The sequence below is a fragment of the Watersipora subatra genome, chromosome 8, assembly GCF_963576615.1.
Source record: "Watersipora subatra chromosome 8, tzWatSuba1.1, whole genome shotgun sequence".
Lineage (NCBI taxonomy): Eukaryota > Metazoa > Bryozoa > Gymnolaemata > Cheilostomatida > Watersiporidae > Watersipora > Watersipora subatra.
This window is the reverse complement of record NC_088715.1, coordinates 18,637,377-18,653,374: the sequence shown is the minus strand read 5'-3', so window position 1 is coordinate 18,653,374 and position 15,998 is coordinate 18,637,377.

Below are 15,998 nucleotides of genomic sequence, written 5' to 3'. Positions count from 1 at the left end.
TGAATGCTGCTTTGCCCTTCAGTACACTGGTTGCATTGTTTTCTTTTCTTAGCCATTATAAGCCGGTGATGCTAGCCATCCTGCTTTATATCTTTGCATGGTGCCTTGTTGGCACGCTTACGTGAAGCTGGTACAGCTGGCTCACCATCTGCGGCACCTCCAGTAGCTTTGATGAGGCAGCTGGTAACAATTGACAAGAAACAACATATGCCCAAAACCTCTTTTGTGGGTATTGCCAGTAATCAGCAATCATGGCGGTAGCTAGGCATTGACAATAGCAACCGTTACAAAATTCCAGAAGATGTACGTGAACCATCTCTGTGATGTCATGAGAAATCTATGTCTTCCCAAAAAAAATCAAGCTAATCTACACCTTCCATATTATTATTTCAGTATTTGATGATTGCTGGCATTGATACAGGCATGTGTTCTTTTCTTTTTTTGTCCCAGCCTGTTGCCTCAGTAAGTAGGTCGATTCTAGTCATGGTAGAAAGCATAGAAACAGCCCGGTTTTCGAAAAAGCGTAGTGTCACTAAATTGTGGGTATAGATATTTGAGGCTCATTTGTGGTTTAGTTAGAAAAAAGAATTTTCATAATAAATTAGTTGGTGGGTATTTACTATTACTAGTGAATCACTCTAATTACATTTCTAAGCAAGATTCTGTTCACAACTCAATGACAAGGACATTCCACTGAGACCCATTGCGTTATTTATAACACAAAAATATACTGAATTGTGTAACTGTGTTGTTCAAGTATTTTCCATAAATCTGTTGGCAAGTTGGCAATAATGCAAAAATTGAATGTTCTGTTTGTGTAATTCCATAATTGTTCAAATTTTACTAACTTTGTAACTTTCGGAAATTCGGCCCATATCAAGATATTTTACCCCATCGTATCATACAGTTTGAAGCCATGTGGGAATCGACAGGAAATCCCAATTAGCAACCAACCAATCAAATTTTATGGCTTTTGTGATAACGATAATACAAGACTTCAAGGGGTAATAAAGTAATAGTAAATTGGTGCATATGAAAGCCATTTATGAAGTTATTCAAGTTATTCAACAAGTTTGATGTGTTAAATTTAACACAAGAGTCTCCACAAGTTTACAAAGAGTGTTGATGTATTATTTAATATTGAATTAAAAGATAAAATTCTTTTACTAAAACGATGAAAAAAGTTTGGCGGTGTGTACACAGATTGATCATGACCGATAATGAGATAGTTTGCGAATGAGATAGATTCAAAGGTTTTGATCTGTGATTATTGTTACAGCTAAAAAGTAACCAGTACATAATTAGATGCATGCTAGGAGACTTTGCTAAGCACTTGATATTTAGTATGCTTGTTTTCTAGGTGCGGAAGGTGGTGCCATTAGGCATCGAAGTACAGCAGGCAAGTGAAACCCTCAACTAAATATACATGTAATATTTTAAATGAATGTTGGTGCAAAGTTTTAGTTTATAATTAATGTTTCATTGAAAGAGGAAACTATTTTACTTAGATGATAAAACAGTCATTAGTACAAAGCTTGATCATGACTATATTTAAATTCTGGAATTTTAGTTCATCAGAATTTAAGCAAGCCTAGGTAGGTAATTTTGTCTCAAACAAATTGTTTTTTTTGTAAATGAGTTGAGTTTAAGGGCAGTGTGATATTAAATAGTCTGAACACCTTGTTAAAAAAATTGACGATTTTATATTTTGGTTCAGAGTTACGTTCAAATTAAAAAGTATTGCTAAATGATGATATGGGTGCAGACTAGCACTGTATTTTTTGAGTTGTGGCTGTTGTGAAAAAATCATACTAGCGCATTGATAAGTACTCACTGATTGCTAGATGTAAAATGCAATGCTGTTACAGTAAAGCTTTGCTAGAAATCTAGTTGCATTTGCAGTGTAGTAGTAAGCTTATCACAGCCATCCAGTGTAATTGCATTGCGCACATATTTATACTGGCGATATGCAGTATACATACAGTACAATTATAACTTTCCAATGCTCGATAAGCAGTACAGTAGGTGCTTCTATAACGTAATTAATCCATTTCAGTCATGTTTATTTTGTATGGATTTTATGTTATACAAGCAGTAAAATAGATGTAAACTGCCTAATTTGTACCAAAATGATTGTAAACTCCCCAAACTTGTCATACAAAAAAACTAGGCTCAACTTGTTAATTCTGCAAAAGGAAAAAAGTTGCTGATACAAACCAATAATACTACAGTCATGGTGGCACAGCTAATAAATTAGGTCAAGTCTGGTTTTTTCTTGTTGAAGAACAAAATGGGTGAGTTTGGGAAGATCGTTAAACAAAGTAGGCAATTTCTATGTATGTTACTGTTCTTATAAGTAAAATCCCTATAAAATAAACATTTCTGAAATGGATTGTTTTCATTGTAGGAGCATCTACCATCATTATTTGAAAAATGGTTTAGCAAAAAAGCTGAAGTTGACAGCATTAATATCCACTACCCAAAGGAGAATAAAAATATAGATGAGACTAACATTGTTTTTCTCGTAAAAGATTAAATTTTTCAAAGTTCTGACGAGCTAGTCGATAAATATATCACCACCCTTTATTTGAACGTCACCTCTAATAAAATGCCACTATAAAAAAAAGAGTTGAAAAATACAGCGCCATCGGGTTAAAATAGAGGTTTTAGACTAAGTAACATATCTGGCAGTGGGAGTTCATCCATTACTTTAAAAATTAAAATGTTGATAGTACAAAACAAGGTCATGTAATGTGTAAATTCCATCTAAGCTGTAATGCAGTCTTCTGCAAAATAAATAATCTGTCTAAAAGAGAAACAAAGTTTCAGGCATACAAGAGTCTTATAAATAAAAAATTACAATGGATTAATTAGAAGTATAGCAGTTGATCTGAAAGTGTATTAAAAGATTTGCGACCTAGCCAAAAAAAGGCTAATGTTCTTTTGTATATTATCAATGAGCATATCAAAGCAGTTATTACACTATTTTAAGTTTACTGAAAATAGTAAAACCAATAAGAACTGTTTTTTCATGCTGAACAAAGCCATCACCTTGATTCAATATTTAATCACAAACTACCCCTGAGTAATTGTATGAAATATAATTTATATGTTTATGATCAACTTGTTGTTAGAACACCATTTTGGGATTGTGATCAAGTGACTATTACATCATTGTTCAAGCTTTTTATTTCTCTCTCTTTCTCTCTCTTCTCTCTCTCGTCAGTGTGTGAACAAATAAAAACTGTCTCACAAGCATACCCACATGCTGCAGAAAACAATCTACTGGCTAAAAATTTGTTGATATATATCAAAAGTATAGCTGGAGTGAGTACAGAACCTTGTGTTATTGTAATTTCAATAGAAACTCTGCGGGACTTGTAGTCATTGTACTAAACCATTTGTTGATGGGTTGCCAGAAAACAATTATTTGATTACATGATCCTACTATGCTCTTTAATTTTTTCTTAGAATAACATGATTCACACATTCAAAAGCTTTACTAAAATCTGAAAATCCAGGTATAACATTTTGTCACAGGATTTCATCGGCAAAATATCAAAGATTATTTCATGAACTGAACCTGAACATGTCTTAAAAATTGATTGTAAGAAACTGATTAGTGTATGCTTATCAAGAAATAATTGAAGAGATATGCTTTACTTATGTGTACACGAATTTTTGACACAACTGTTAAAGTTGAAATAGGCCTGTAGTTGGACAAATCGTTAACATTCCTTGTCTGATGGATTGATGGATTGGAATGATTGAAAAACACCCTTTAGCTAAAATTTCATTAATTACATGTATATCATTCAGAATTTCACCAGTGAAAACGTAAGTCTGGCAAAACATTTTAACCAAAATACAATCAAGACCGGTAGATTTTGAAAAAGGAAGAGCATGTGAATATGAACAAACAGCGAATGGAATAAAACGAAGAAGTTCACTTCAAAAATAAACATTAAACTTGGAATCAGATTGCTGAGGATAAGTTTGACTACTGAAATATTTAATATTGTTGTTATTAAATGATATATTTAAAAAAAATGAAGTATTCCCACGACCAAACACGAGCGAAGCGATTGGTTTGGGAGATTTATGATAAATGCACATGTGCAAACAACTCCCGAAAAATTATCCGTTAACGGCCGTCACCAAACCCTTGTAACGAAATCCTATCAACAAATTTAACTATTTTTCAGTAAAGTCGTTTAAGTATAATAATGATACAAAACGCATATAAACCTATTTAAATATGTTACCAAGCCTTTGAAAGGTTACCACAAATTCCTAAAACTAACCCATCTGATCGGATTATACATAAATAGACAGATTTATTTGGCCGAAAATCGTTATTAAAACTTGCTAAGCCTCACTTTTATCAAAGTTAAGATCAGAAATTGAAACGCCGAGCGACAGAGAATAGAGCGTTTAAGTCGTGCGCATTTCACAAAAAAATAACGTGCACGTTTCACCAGTCTATGGCATTGTCGAATTGTCGAAGGTTTCTGTAATTAAGTTAGGAGTACTGAAATTGTTTCATTTTTGCCGATTTAAAAGTAACTGACATTTTAGACAATTTGGAGTACTTTGGTATTCTAACTGATGTCCAAAGCAGTGTAAGTAAAGAAAATGACGATATTATTTTTTTAACAGTTCTTATGAGATTATTACGATAACTAATTATAAGTTTGGATGACTACAGAACAATGGCTACGTAGTACAGAATTTTTAAAAATCTATATAAATATCATAACTTCGTAATATTGTTAGCTATGACGTTTTGAAATGTAAACAAAATTGTGCATTGGTTTTATATTACTACTATGTTAATAATATTGGTTATTCTAATAATATCAGTGCATTTTACTTCTAATATTGGCCAATATTGCATTTATCCTATAGCAAGGGAGAGATATAAACATATAATCATTTCCTTTTATTATTGCTGTTTGTTGTACATAATAACACCTAGTACATTACAGCTACCATTGCAGTTATCCTATTGCACTGCAGTGCCTATTGACTGCTAATATTGCATTTCTCAACCATCAGCACCCTTTCTTTTGTGCATGCATGTGTGGTGTGTGTGTGCGTGCGTGCGTGCATGCGTGCGTGCGTGCATGCATGGTGTAGTTTGGTGTGGTGTGCGTGCATGCATGTGTGGTGTGAGTGCGTTGGCGTGTGAGTGTGTGTGATTAAAAATATCAAAAAAAGTTTCATAAAATCAGACTCCAGATTGTTATTCATTTTCTGTATTATTGAGTTTGGGTGATAGAAGTACAGACTTTACTCTTTTATGTTGTTAAAGTAATGATGGAAACCTGTTTAACTAACTTGCTTTACTCATTCAGGTTTTACACTTAACTCTGCCTTTTTTCTTTATTTATTTTTACATATACATATCTGTATGACATATCAGTTTTAATAATGCATGTAATTATGTAAAGTATTTCTAGAGCTCTTAGACCAAGTTAATGTATTTTTATAAGAAGCAAAATACCTCATAGTTATATGAATTCTAATAGGAATTATATAATTATGAGTTATTATTTATTAGTTATCCTTTGCTATTACAATATTTCTAGTTCAAGTATTTCATTAAGGGCTTCTGATGATATTGATGACATGGTTCTTTGAGTGAATTATGTTATTCACTCAAAGAAGATATTATCAGAGTTAGATTCGTTTGGTGGAAATGAGAGAGTAGAATTCAATTAATTTTCGTTGAAACCATTGTATGTGATCTCAGCATTAGCTTCCTCTATTGATCGATTGCTTGGCTGAGTCTAGAGAGTTAAATCTTTTCAATGTGGCTTCTTTGCAAGTTTTACAATTTTTTCATACAAATGTACAGTTTTAGTCTTCACACATGTCAGCATTTAAAACTAATTTTTAATGCAGATGTAATTTTGGACTGAAATGAAGTTGTCAGTATGGTAACTTTTTGTAATCTATGTAATCATTGTTCCTCAACTTGTGGAGTCAAACTCTGCTAATCAGCGTATACAAAAAATGTATATACTTTGGAAGTTTGAACATTAAACCAAATATTCTGAGAGGTTTTTGCTACAAATAATGTTATAGTGCTGTAAAAACAGCTTAAAATGTTTGGGAAGTCATCAAAGTTCATACCAAATTTTTCATAATCGATTATTATTACAACATTTTAAAACGTTAAAAATGTTATATGGTTTTCATCAGGATATTCAACAAGTCGAACATGTCTTTTCAGGTGCAGAGAGTAGCGACAATAGGACTCAAACATCAACACGTAAGTATAAAAAAAGCAGCACACGATATATTTTACTTCAACTTTAAATGCCATAATCCTGCTAAATCCTGCAAATGTAATTCTAGACTGAAATGAAGTTGTCAGTATGGTAATTTTTTTGTAATTTTTTAATCAATGTTCTTCAACTTGTGGAGTCAAACTCTGCTAATCAGAATTTACAAGAACGTCTGTACTTTAGAAGTTCTAACATTGAACTAAACATTTTGAGACATTTTTGTTACAAATAATGTTATGATGCTATAAAAAGAGCTCAAAACATTTAAAAAGTTACCAAGGGTTATACCAAGTTATTTTATGATCAATGATTATTACAACATTTTTTGATTCTTGGAATGTTGCCATGTGTGCAAACAACATATATAAAAGAATGTCTATACTTTGAAGATTCTAATACTGAATCATATGTCTTTGAGGTTTATGGTGCAGAATATGGAATGATGCCTTGATAAAAGTTCAAAATTATTGAAAAATCATCAAAAAGTATGATTGATTACTTTATTTCCAACTTTTATTAGAGCATTTTAAATATCCCAGTATCTTCAATTTTTAACTGTTCATATCAACAGTAAATCACCAATTTGAAGCTTTTGGAAAAAATTACCAGCTATGAATCTTTTAATAAAAGATCAAAGTTTATTTAAAATTTTGAGGGAATAACGATAAGAAAAACTCTAAAAAACTATGTATATACAACTATCTCTATAAATATCTTTATAAAGAGCAAAAGTGATCTGACCCGTGAATAGCAAGTTTGGAGTTAATTTCCAAAAAGGCTACTGCTGGTGATGGAAAGCTCCTTTAAACTTAAATCATTTGATTTCAGGCCAGACTTAACTGAGTTAAAAAAAAATTCATCCATTTCATCATTTTTAATTAAACTTCTGAAATACCATTTACTCTAAGTCTTAGTCATAAATAGAAAAGAAATAAAGCTTTACTTATTTATTATAGGCTCATTCCAAGTATTGTGTATTTCAAAACTATGGATAAATCTAAATTGAGCTTTTGGATCTCTTAAAAGATGAAAGAATTCTTGCACTTTTGAGTAATGTAAGAACATTTTTGTCATAGTTAGGCATGCTGAGCTGCCATATATTCAACTAAAATTACTCATCATTAGTTTTATAATTGTGTTGGAATAAATGTGTTTTGTTTCTTTTATTAAGCTTGCTTGTAAGATGGATATAATTTTTTAGTTTCAAGTTATCAGGCCAATTGTAGGCACTGCACAGAGTTTCTACTCCACTCTATCAAGGGTGAGTAATTTGTAGCAGGTCAATGTAAGTATATACCTGGAGTAAATCGTGAAGCAAACTTTATGTTACCCAAGCAACGCTGGGTAGTACAGCTAGTGTAAGTATATCTGGCCTTGAGTAAATCATGACTTGGACAAACAGAAGAAATACAGCAGCTGCATTGTAGTAGAAAGTCTATGAGAAGGTATCAAATCAGGTATAAATTTATATTTTAAAAGATTTAGAGTCTTAAAATCAAATATTTTGTCAATGCTGTTTTTAAAGCAAGTTATTTTCTGTAATTGATATTTTTAGTTGTACCTAAAAACACGAATAATAATACCAAAAATACCAGTACATAAACATATTATACCTGGTTATACACATACACACATCACAATGTTTGTCTTTTGTTCTCTGTCGTTGCTGTGTCCAGCTAGAGCAATTGTAATCCAGCAACAAAAAGTCTCTACCATACTGAAATTGAACCAGTGACGATTGCAATTACAAGAATTCAAACACTCGCAACTTAACCACAAAGCTAAGTCTTTTTTAGCTTCTTTTGGTTCATCTACAGTATTCTTATCACGATTAATGCTAAATATATACAATTTTCTATGAATTAATATAACCTTTTGCATTTTGTTTTGTTGTGAAACGTTTTTTTAAAGCCATTTTAAAGTCAATTATTCATTTTTCTTTATTTGTAATTTTTAATTGTGTCATTTTAATTTCAGTTTTTCCATTACAGTGCAGCTCTAACAGCACAATTTCTATATTAGATGTTTGACTATTGCGAAGGGCAATCGCTATAAATTTTAAATGTAAAAAAATGTTCACAAAGACATTCTAGAGTAGGAATTGCCTCTACATTCACTCTCATTGTTTGGTCAGACAAAGTACCTTTGTGCGCTTCACTTATGTACAATAATTAATTTTAATATTTCGTTTTTGCGTTTGTGCCAGTATCGACTATTGAGAAGGACCAGTATTGCATTCAAAATTCTGATTCATAGCTTCTGCAGCAACAATATCCTTTTTTTTACACACTTCTCTGTACTATTTGTTATGATTTATTCAACATATTCGTGATTTTTAATTTGTTTCAACAGTTCGTATTATTTGCGTCAGCACCAGTTCACTTTTAATTGTAATCATTGTAACAAATAGTATTTTAACTAGCTATTATGTTCTACTTATTTCATATTAAACACCTTTACAGTTGTTTTAGTCTGTCTCGTAATTTTTTTGAACTGCACATAAGTTTAAAAGTTATGATGACAAATATTGTATATGTTGAAGAAAAATAGGTTTTCTGTGCAGACCTTTTGACTACCGTGCAACTTGGGTATATATAGTTTATCTAATATACAAACAATATCACACATATACATGTGTATAGGCATATATGTATGTATTAGATATTTATAAAGTGTACCCTCAGAATACGATTAAGCTGAGGTCACATTATGGCCGAACCAACATAGGTTTGGTTCAGAGGTTGTTTTACTTTGGTTCGGCTAAGCCACTTGTCACACAGCATCCAAAGTCACTTCGCTTTCTAAATACCATACGCATGGAGACAGGACACTGTCTCATTAGTAGTTTTCATGTATTTGAGCTAAATCTTTTTATTGTAAACAAAAAACTTTGAGGAACAATTATTAATTACAATTATGCCACAGATTTATCAGAAGATCGTTCAGCTGGTCAAAATAAATCCCTCGATACAAAGACTTTGCCAATTTTTCCCATCAAAAAAATTATATTTTTTGTTAACATAGTAATATTTTTCTATGCTGAACACGTAACAAACAAAAACAGTCTTTTTCATAGTACTGTGGTTTTACATAAACAAATCAGTCAACGATTTTTCATCAGGATGAGTATGACACTTTACTTCTATTCTACACAAAAGAAAATCACAACCATTCTCTTACTTTTAGGCAAATCTTAAGTGCGACATCTAACATTTATGCAACACAATAACAATTCCGAGTGAGCCTTATCGTAAATTGATTCATGTTGTTTATTTACCAAAATAAAAATATTGCCCCATTTCTTTTATAACTTTGCTCACACAATTGTAAGGAGAAATGTGATGCGTGCTCACTAGAATTTTAACCAGCCAATAAGAGCAAGGGTTCGGCCACGAAATTTCGAGTCGGACCGAAATGGTTCATTTCGGCCAGGAACGTCTTCAGTCGAACAGTTTACAGCTGACAGCAACATCATTTTGAGTCGTTTAGTTTGTTTCAGCTCTCGTGTAATTCTACCCCATTACCCTGATATACAACTTTTTTACCTTGCGAAGTACGTAAAACCTGATGATTTATTTCACTTCACTATACGAATCTTATTTCACCATACAAATTCAACAAAATTCGCACCCGAGTTCCAAGTTGGCAGGCGGTGTGCTTCTTACGTATGTGAAAATCACAAAAAAAGCTGAAAAGCTGTTCGGCAAAAATTTTTTCGTAATGCCTGAAAAAATGTGATCGAGAATTTTTCTCCGTTCAGCAATTTTTGTATGTGAAACGGTAATATTTTCCCTTTGAAACCAGTAGCAAGATTAGAGTTGCAAACCCTTCAAACAGAAGGTCAGTGTAGTCAGATAACTTCTCTTAACCTGCTGAGAAAAATCCAACTCATCACAAAAACAGCATTGTTCGGGCTATCTTGTCAAATTAGGTTAAAAAAAGTTTTTTATGATGTCCGCTTAAATTGTATTTAAAACAAAGCTGGAAACTAACAGGTGATAAAATTTTAGTGATTAAAAGTTTCAATGCAGTAAAATAGTTCTAAAACTTAGTTTTAAATGTGTATTGAGTAATCTAAACTTATTTGAGGTTAATTCAAAGTTTATGTTATACGTAGATCTGTCTTGAAGGTAAGAACTTTCTACGGTACATTCTTCATATAGCAACGTTGCATTTTGATGTGGATCATAACCAATAAATAAAGTAAATATACTAAAGTTACTGTAAGTAACTATAGTTATTAAAGTTAACATACTATTTTGTTACTAATTTTTAATATGTACAGTACTTGCATAAACTTTTGATAATCTTTATCAACATTTGCATTATATAATTATTATGGTTCATATATCCCTTCATATGATTTTTTTCACCATACGATCCCAACCAAGAAATGAATTAAAATTGCGTTCTGAGTGTGTAATGTATATGTATATATATTATATAATATATATTATAATAATTATATATATATATAAAAACTGTTTCCTCACCCCGGTTAACCCATATGGGCAGTAATTTCTGCTTTATCTGCATTATCTATTTATAATATATATATATATATATATATATATATATATATATATATATATATATATTATATATACATTCTACGGCTCTGAATTCAGTTGGTTTATTCTTAATTAGCTGTATTACCCGGCATTGCCTGGGTAATAAAAAGGTGTTTGCACAGAAAATTGATTTGTATTTCACATACAACAACACATGCCATTCTAACTTTTAAACTAGATATCATGAGAAAAGTGTTTTGTGTAGTTGGAGTTGAAGTAATTTAAGAGAAAATAAAAACAACTGTCAAGGTTTTCAAACTTTGTCAAACAACTGTAACTTTCAAATTTTATATGATGAGGAAAATGTTTTGTGCAAGTCAAATAAATTAATAAACATAAAACAACTATAAAATGGTTACGATGTACATATAAATGTGAAATAATTAGCAAGTACATGTAATAGCTAAATTAAATTGGTTTTGCTACAATTACAATAAAATATGATACGGTAATGCTATAATTAATATGAGGTGAGAAAAAATCTTGAGTATGTTCAATTAATAATAAAAGTTCTTGCATAGAAGTGTGCGTGTGTATATAAAAGGTTACTGTTCCACCAGGAGCTATCCATCAAAACTTTGAGTATGGCAATAACAGTACCGTACAAATGTCTCGATACCGTCTCGATACTCGTACAAATGTAAAAATGAGATATGGCACTGTTTTTTTCTGACCGAATGGAGAGAAAACGTCACGGCTCTTCCCACAGAGATAAAACAATTGTCTGCGTAAGATTACTTGGCCTTGACTCCGGAAATAGCAATTGAACTTTACGAAAAACCGAAAATAAAAGTTCAAGAAAACCAAAAGAAGCATCATGTTTCATGCAGTAAATAGAATTCATAGAATTTAAGTTAATATCTCGTTTGGCGCGTGCATACGCCATTTTAAACTTGCAGTAGCGATCTCCGTGAGTACAAATCCATCAGATTGCAAAAAATTAATTCCAAGATTTTAATAGCGATAGATGGTCATACGCAATGACGACTACACACCCGTCTAACTTTGAGAAATATATATAGATGCATGTGTGCATGCAGTGTGTGTGCACGTGCGGTGTTTATGCACTGCGCATAGGGTGTGTGGTGCGCATGTGTGGTGTCCACATGTAGTATGCATGTGTGCAGTGTGCACATACATAGCGTGCATTGCATGTGTATCACAAGCGTGCATCACATACCCGAATCAAATGCACATACCACACAAGCGCACCACACTTGTATACCACACACACACACGCACACACACACATATATATGTATGCGTAATTAAATAATATATATTTCATGTAGCATATTAGCCTGTCTTGACAAGCTGTTGTTTTTGCGTAGTTGTCCCCCTGTCGAGCGGCGAGCAACAACAGCTTGTCACAAGACGTACTGCACCTGATGCATCAGCTGCACTTATAGGGAGTTGTTCTCTTCCGTCTACGCGTCTTGGCCGCGATGTTATGTCGGTCGCTCCATTGGTAATCATAACGGATTTTGCGCAAACATTTATGTAGAAAAAATAAGATTATAACGTTTAACCAGCGACCAGTCTCTGCGGTAAACTTTAGTAGAACTTGAGAACTTAGGCAACAACAGCGACTAAACATGTCGTTATTTGTGCGCTCAGTCAGTTTTATTTCTATTTTTGTATCAGTCAGTTTTATTTGTTCCAAATGATTTTATTTTAAGTTTATTTTATTCTTAAGTTCTACTAAAGTTTATCACAAAAACTGGTCTTTGGTTAAACGTTGTAATCTTGTTTTTTTTTTCTACATAAATTTTTGCGTGAAATCCGTTATGATTACCAATGGAGCGACCGACATAACATCGCGGCCAAGCCGCGTAGACGGAAGAGAACAACTCCCTATAAGTGCAGCTGATGCATCAGGTGCAGTACGTCTTGTGACAAGCTGTTGTTGCTCGCCGCTCGACGGGGTGACAACTACGCAAAAACAACAGCTTGTCAAGACAGGCTAGTAGCATATATACGTATTTATATATTTATGTATACATATATGTATACATATGGCATATATGTACACTATGTATATATATATATATATACATGTATATATATATATATATATATATATATATATATATATATATATATATACTATATATTATATATATATACCAAAAATTTTTGCGTATTTAGCAAATAGAATATATATACTATATAGTATTTTATCTATATATTTACTAGGTAAACCGCGGTATTAACCGGGTAGTAGAAAATTGTTTTTATCAAAAACTTATTTTATTGGTGTGTTGTGAACATGCATATAACGCGTGTGGCTCGCTCGTGCCTGTATGTAAAGGGTTTAAAAAAGGTAGAACTCTGTTTATTTTTTTTGTTAAAGGTAAACGTAGTTCTACCTGTTTAAAAACTGAATAGTTGAAGCAAGTCAATACAAACCGATTGCTGCATTACTTTGCTGATACACAAATGAAAGAGTAGACTCTGCACTTACATTGTCACCCTTTGCTACAAAAACCTGCCTAGCAGTCAGTGGTCTGAGCTTGTGAAATTTTTTTACATAAAATTAAATTACATCTAACAAAGAGTTATGTTTTCTGAATGAAATGTTTATTGTAGTGTACATCATTAATATATTGTTAATTGCCTAAAATTAAATGCCGAACTTATAGTATGCAATTATCAATTGGTGCATTATTGCTTGTGGGACTGATAAGTTGTAAAGCCGGTTTTAATTCCCGACTTAATTTTGAGCTCGGATATTTATTAAGTTTTTTTTAACTGGTATTATTCTCTTAATATGTTATGTTTGTTTTGTTGTTATTTTTAGTTTTGAATGTATTTTTACTTTTATGGTTACCTCATAGTCTATTTATTAATGTTTAGTGTATTGGCACATACAATTGGAGCCACAGCAAACATCGGAGATACATTAGAAATAAACTAAGCAGTTATTTCTAAACAGGAACTTTTGTATATCAGCAGTCACTGATCGGATGAGAATACTTTTGGTTTCTTCGTAATTTGATATATTTATATATTTGAACATGTGATTTGTAACAGAATAAAATACTAGTTATTAACAATAAGAGTGGTGTCCAAAGAGAAACACCATTTTACAATTAATGAAACTACACTGGAAAAGATGGACAGTTTTACGTATCTGTGATCCACCCTCTCTAAGAGCACTACTATTGATCAAGAAATATTCACCAAACCAAGAAAAGCCACAGCCACTTTTAGTTGTCTGGCCGAATAAGTCTGAAAAACTAGCATCTTAGTATTCACACTAACGTTTGTGTCTATTAAGCCTGTGTACCAAGTATCCATTATAGTGCTGAAACCTGGACCACATATCAAGTCACATAGGAGTTGAAGCTGAGTGCTTTTCACACATTCAACCTCTGTTTTATTCTTGTAAGATCTGTTATGACTGAATGGCGAGAATGAAAAATGAGGAGATCTTCAAGATTACAGGGTCTTGACCATTGTCAAGTGAGTTGAACTCCTTCAGACTCCGTCAGGTTGGATACGTCAACAGAAGGCCTCATTGCGGATTTTTTTGTTTTCTGCTTTATGGAATTCCGGAAAAGGCACAAAACACAGCAATTCTATGACTCCGCTTTGAAGGCGCTATGAAATGATACCTCAATCACTTCAACATCACTCCCGTCTCCTTGAAAAACCATTCTTGAGACCATGCCAACTGGAGGCCAACACTCTAAGCAAGTTGTCTTTACAATACCGAGGCCAACCTAGAGGGTTTGCAATAGAAATGACCAAGGTGCCATAAATTTGAATTAATATTGATGTCAAGCACCAATTGCGTTGTTACATGTGATAGACACGTGCCCACACAAGCGCATACACAGTTTAAAAGAGTACTTCTAAATCTTAGCACCTTATGGTTCTGTCTATGCTAAATTTTTAATTTCTATTTATCTTAGGTTTAAAGATCTTTCATGGTTTGTTTTCTTTATTCAAGTGACAATTACAAATTTCCAGCTTATTTTATCTTATATCATCTGAACCAATTGCTTGTAAATTTATTTGTTTGTCTTCAATAGATTGGTTAAAAAACTAAAAATGGCTATAAACAACAGATAAATTTTGATATTTTTGTTATACATGTATTAGTATTTAGTAAAAAGTAAATTCGCGAACATGGAAAAATACCAATAACAGTCTAAAGAATGGTATTCTAAATGGTAAATGCCAAACTAGTGTGTGACCATTTTGTATAGCATAATCTGAAAATCAGTTCTGTTCAAATGGATGCAGAAATGAAGTAATAAAAAGCCAAATATTGATTCAATCATACATAGTATATAGCTTTTCATTGTAGCCTCCAGCTCTTCTTTCTTGGCAAAAGGAGAACCTCCAACGAATGCCCAATGAAGAAAGAGTACGCGTAAGTTACTTAATACACACTTAATTTATAACCAACTAACTCTGTTATGAGTTGTAGACATGTTGGCTGGTTTGATTGTACTTGATTTTTAGAGTTGGATATGCCTTGATAAGAGTTTTGATACATGTATGTCTATATGTTGGAGCATCATTAAATATAATTAGTTTAGTTTAGTTTTCTCTTCTTGCAGTTTTATATGTAAAAATCGGAAATTAAAAGTCGTTGCTGAGTCTTGTTTTAAAACCTATCTCACTGCCTTTGATAGATTGATTAGGAAACACAATAAAACTCTGAAAAAGGATAAATTTCAATATTTCCGGTGTATTAGTATTTAGTAAACAGTAAATTTGTGAACACTGAGAAAAATACCAATAAAAGCCTAATTATCTATCATTAGGTTCAAGTTTTTCTCAAAATTAAAAAAAGCAGTAAATGCTTGTTGAAATAATTGCTTACTTTGTCTTCAGATTATGAAACAACTATATTGTTAATCTATCAAATTATGAATCTCAGAACAAATCAACTTTGTATGACAAGGTTGTATTCAGCTAACATCACTGGCATTCGGAAAATATGATGGTTGAGATATTTACACTGTGTACATTGTCACAATCACATATAATATAGGTTGTCTGTGCTTCACGCTGCCAGTTTGCCAACCGTTCTAGTTTTGAAATTTTTTACTACAATGTAGTCATTCAAGTTAGCAAATGTAGTTTTATATAATACATCATTTAATAATCTAGAGTTCCT